The sequence below is a fragment of the Capsicum annuum genome, chromosome 12 (assembly GCF_002878395.1).
Source record: "Capsicum annuum cultivar UCD-10X-F1 chromosome 12, UCD10Xv1.1, whole genome shotgun sequence".
NCBI lineage: Eukaryota > Viridiplantae > Streptophyta > Magnoliopsida > Solanales > Solanaceae > Capsicum > Capsicum annuum.
This window is the reverse complement of record NC_061122.1, coordinates 20,427,001-20,432,857: the sequence shown is the minus strand read 5'-3', so window position 1 is coordinate 20,432,857 and position 5,857 is coordinate 20,427,001.

Genomic DNA, 5,857 nt, shown 5'->3' with positions numbered 1-5,857 from the left:
TCATACAATCATGTTAGAGCTTATACAAGTTAGGGGTGGTGTATTAAAGAGCGTGTGGATGGGTAGTGGTTGAATTTTCAATAGCCTAAGGGTAATGTTTGTCAAAGCACAAGTATATTTTGAGTATATATTTTGTATTTGATGACTACATATTTCACATACTCCTTCAATCACCACCCCCAAATCAAAAGAGTATGTGGAATGGATAGTGGTTGAATAATCATCATCCTCAATACATACTTATGCTTTGAGAAACATTACTCTTAGGAGATTGAACATTCAACCACTACCCATCCAATCACTCCTTAATACACTATCCCTAATTTGTATAAGCTCTAATATGATTGTGTGACTTGCTTACAATCCCTCACATGTGTAGAAACCCACCCTGCATTTCTTTTTAATTTATTTATTCTCTTTTAAAAAAGATCCAAGTAATTGTCTATAGCAGTGTACATAGATCACCGTGGTTTAAGCATAATTAAGAGATCCACTGATGCACTCTTAAAGGTTTAGGTCTACGATAGACCAGACGAGTCTACGGTAGAAGTTAGTATCTAGTTGATGGCTGACATTGGTCATGATCTACGACAGTCTATTAAGTGTCACCACAGTTTTAAAAAATATAATTACTGTTCCAATGATAATAAACTGATAATTTTGCACTTAACGCATCTTTTTTACTTCATATATAAAGTCGTCACTCCCTCATTATTTTATTTCATAACTTTGTTTTTATTTAAAACTTCAACAATGTCTCAAGCATCTCAAACATTCAATTCTAAAAAGACTCTAATTTGTTATTGTGGGAATGTGGCTGTCTTGAGGACGTCACGCACAGACTCAAATTCAGGTCTCAAATTTTATAAATGTGTAATTGTGAAGGTGAGTCGTGTATGTCTTTTTTATAATGTTAAGTTAATCGTTATGAAATTATAATTTATTTTCTAGGATAATGGCGCATGCTCATTTTTTAAATGTCTCGATGAGCTATCACCTCCAAGCAGTCCATCAACGTTGAGTCCGGGACCCAAGACATCAAATTTTAGTGGCTTGGCAAAATTTAATCGACTACAAAGGCTCCAAGAATGCGAAGAAAATAGAGATTTTCTTATAAATTTGTTCAAAGAAGCCGAAGAACAAAGGGATCACCTTAAAGTATTGCTACATGACACACAAATAAAGAGGGATCAACTAAAACAAAAATTGATTTTGGCCGAAGAAAGGGATAATGGACTAAAAATAACGTTATGTGCTATAATGTTAGTATTCGTTCTTTGGAAAAGTGTAACATGGATGTAGTAATATTGAATAAATAATAATACTTCTACAATGTTAACACTATTTTTGATAGAATCCTAGTCGATCAATAAACAGATCAACTTAAAATGAATCAGTATGGTAATGATAGACTATGAAAGAAGTATACGAAAGATTAAATAAATATTCTATGAAATAAAAGAATGTTTCAAATATCCTACCAACAGATCATTCAACACATTAACAATAATAGCATTCAAATGTGTCTTTCACTATTTTCATCCTCATCGACGTAGGTGTTGTTGATTTGATCAACGATATCTATGAACCCATCTTGTTTTTCTTCCTCAGCTTCATTTTTCCCTTCACCTTCAACTGTTGCTTCTTTCTCACCTTCTTTTTCTTCCTCAGCTTCTTTTTTTACTTCACCTTCAATAGCTGCTTCTTTTTCACCTTCCTTTTCTTCCTCAGTTTTTCCCTTTTTCTTCACCTGTTGTAGCTTTATCAGCTTCTTTGTCAGCTTCTTCTTCTTTATCAGCTGCTGCTCCTATTTTTTCAGCTTCTTCTTTTACTTTGCCTTCTTCAACTATAGCTCTTTCGTTTTCCCTGCCTTCTTCTTCAACTGTTGTTGTTTATTTTTCAACATTTTTTTCTTCCACTGCATCTACTTCTTTTACACTTTCTTCTTGGCTCTTATCTTCTTCTATTTCTTCTTCTTCATCCTTCTTTTCTTCTTATTTTGCCTCTTTCGCCACAACAGTGGCCAACTCATCTAGTTTGCTCTTTTTTTCTACTTCTTCATTCCTTTTCGATTCAAGAAGGTCCACATGCACTGTATAATCATATTACAAAGTATTACTAATATTTAAAGCTAAAAATTCATTAACAATATTAACTATTGAATGAAGTTACCTCGCTCGTGTTGGCGCTCATCCTTTTTCTTTTTATTCAGTCTTTTCTCTCTGATATAGGCAGCAATATCTAACACCGGTTCCTCGAGCGCAACAACACGCTTATGAAGATCCCCAGGGAATGAGGTGCCTTCTTTATCTTTTGATATGCTCAGAGTATCATCATCGCCAATGCATACTCCAACGGGGTTACCACCCAAATCCCCGTCATCTTCACTGTCCTCATTTGAAATAAGTACAATCACCCCTTCTAACTCTTTTTTTAAGCCATCGAAGACGTTATTCTTCACCTCGTCTGTATATGGCTTAAGCGTAATCATGTGATCCATCTTCATCTCACAAATAGTAGGGATGATGTACGGGTGCACATTCTACAAAATATCAATAAACAATTACATAGAATTCTATACGATAGTAGTATTATTGCATAATAAAAAATAAGTTCATACCTCGGTAACTTTTCCTTTGTACTTGAATGGGTCGCCTTTGATTATCTGGTCACTTTTTGTAGTGTGCCATCTGAGAATGCGGGGATTAAGAAAAGGCTCATCCGTTGATTTTCCATCAAAGTTTCCAAGATGAGGAAAGACCTTATAGATCTAAACCTATAAGTAGTACAACAGTGAAAACAAAACTCAGAGACTATGACAGAGTATAAATAAAACAAGAATCGACGATAAACTCACTAAAGGGTTTATGGTAGATGCCATGAATGCCAAGGGAAATCCGAATAGAGCATAGAATGCCTTCTTCTTCTCATCAAATACTTCCCTCTATTTCTCCATTTCACTTTTCTTCTTCAGATAGTCCAGGGTCAATTGAAATGTCTTTTTCCCTCATGGATAATACTCGAAGAAACTCAAAGAATCGACCATTCGAATCAGTTTCATGTCGACAACCTTCGTCGAATCTTTTGCAAGCAGCATGGTGTGCAAGAACCACAGTAAACAACACTTAAACTTCTGGTCCTCTTTCAGCTTATTCCCTCTGATCAAGTGCAACAAGTTGGCCTCCGTATTGTTTTTGTTTTTGGTCACCTTAAAGCAAAAATGCTCCCCCTTGTCTAACAACTTCTTCATTTTATATTCACTAGGGTATGATAAGCAGTTCAGCCCGTGATCAAACAAAATTCTTTCAAGCCAAAACAAACAGGCTTGTTTTTAACGCAGAACCATATCTCATGACGAAGCTTATTGCTCTCGGGGCGTTGCAACAGTAAATAATGGACCAACTGCCCATTGAACTTGAGATGTTCCGACTGGTTTCTCAGGTGTCCGAAACAGGACCGCTTTAATCTTTTCTTCACTCCTGGTCGACAAGAACTTACTTATATTCTCGATAAGCAGCCATTATTGAACTGATCGATATCTTCGCTGGAAAAGATCCGACCTCGTCTATTATTGTTCGAAGGTCATATTGCTCCATGAAAATGAATCTTGACAAACATGGCATGGACAAGGGATCATTATCCCCATCATCACTGTTTCTCCCACTTCCCTCGCTCTCTTCACTGTCATCACTAACACTGCACTCGGGAAGGACATCTTCACTAGACTTGGCATAGTTGCTTATCTCCTTTAACTCCGGATTTGATTCGGACACTTCCTCATCAATTTTATTTCTTTTTGAGACATTTTCAACTGCCTCGACTTTTTTATTTCTACTGCTACCAGCAGAATAAGAACCGGTACCGGATTTGCTTCTTCATGTTTCAATTGGTCACCTGCTTTGTTAAGTTGGTCATCGATTTTCCATTAATTTCACTTTGTTTTTCTGGAATTGCAGCGTGAGAGAGATATGTGGATATTGCATACAAGCACTTCAAGGCATTTTACCAGTCATTCTTAAGCATAGACAGGAAGTTGAATGTGGATTGATAACTGGTGAAGTGAAAAGCTTAGATTTTTAATTCATATATTCATACCTACACTCTCATTAATAACAACAGGAACTTTAGTCTGTACATCCTAACATGTACGCAAAACATAAATGTAAGCGACAACACACAACAATAGTATACTAGCGTAATTTTACAGGTGGGGTTTTGGAACGCAGATCTTATCCATATCTTTATTGAGTAGATGGGTTGTTTTCGATAAATCCTTGGCACAAAAAGTGAAGCTGTTCGGGAAGCTAGAAGAAAAAGAAATGCAAATAAAAGTTCAAGCTACAGTGCAAATTGCAGCATTGTAGCGCTAAAAACATTGATGAAAAAAAAATTACGTGATTACTAAATACTACTACTAAATAATGACAATACATGAGTCTAGCCTCGTCGTTCCCATCTATTGGGCGGCCACACTCAACTACTTACTAACCTGAGACCTACTAATCTTCCATATAATTCTCAACCTCCATATCTACCTGTCTAATTGTGCCATGAAGTTACAACATGTATATCTACAACAAACCTGCAATGCATGACATTGCAATCCAAAGCGTGCACGTACTTTTGAAACTACTCGGGTAATTGAAAACAAAGGCAACTTCCATTCAATTTCTTGATGTCGTAAGTTTCACCAAATGAAATTGTAACGCCCCGCTTTTCCGGCTACAATATAGACCATGATTCCGATGTGTTGATCAATCCCAAAGCCATAAAATCCTATGCCAATACGGCATGTTAATTATTTGTGTAACATTTGAATCCATTCAAGCTTGAATTTAGACCATAGAGGTGCTTCAACTCAAGGACGAGTTGAAACTATTTCGATCGACTAAGTTTTAGTAGACGTTGTAAATTGTGTCAGCTTCCATCGACTATAACTCTCTGTATATGTCGAATTAGGGAGCCTACTATGTGTCAAATGATAGGTCTTCGAGTTATCTTTCCAACGATACCAATTTTGCTAAAATCCGACACCGAGCAAGAAGTTATGGACTTTCAAAGTGATATGCGCCGCCTAACCAATCGCCCATGGCCACTGGAAAGCATAGGCGATAGCCTGGGCGGTGCCTATGTAAACATAGGCGATATCCTAGGCGGCGCCTATGTAAACATAGGCGATAGCCTAGGCGGCACCTATGTAAATATAGACGATGGAAAGGGCCGCGCATATGTAAAGAATTCAAGTGACTTAAACACTCCGTTTTTGGGACAAAATGGTCCTTTTCCACCCTTACTTAGCCCTAAAACACGAAATTCAGTTCCAAGGACCCCAAAATACACCTTCATTCATCAAAAGTGCTCAAGGATTCTCCTTAGGGTTTCAAAATAAAAACCCAAGCAACTCGAGATTCAACCGGGGGGTTTAGGAACAAATTACATATTTGGAATCCTCTCAGAGTAGGCTTCGAGAAGAAACTAATATTCGTAGTAATCGAGGTACGTGGGGTTATTCTAAAATCTCATGGGTGTAGTTTTTATGAACATGCATGCTTTTAAATGGGTATTTTCAATCAAATGCTAATATCTTGCTTTCAATATGATTTTTATGTCATTTTCTTTATGTCATGGGAATTGTTTGCCTATATACTTCAATGGTTGAAAACATGCATATGTGAATTCTTGATAAATATGAATGATAAATTGTTTTCAAATTCCCATGAAAATGTTTCGATACTCCATATTATATTGTGATCAACAAAAGAGAGCATGAATTTGAAATAAATATTGTTCACCACTTGTAAATGATGAAGCACCTTGGTTTTTACATGATTATGCATATGTGGATGTGATATTGATG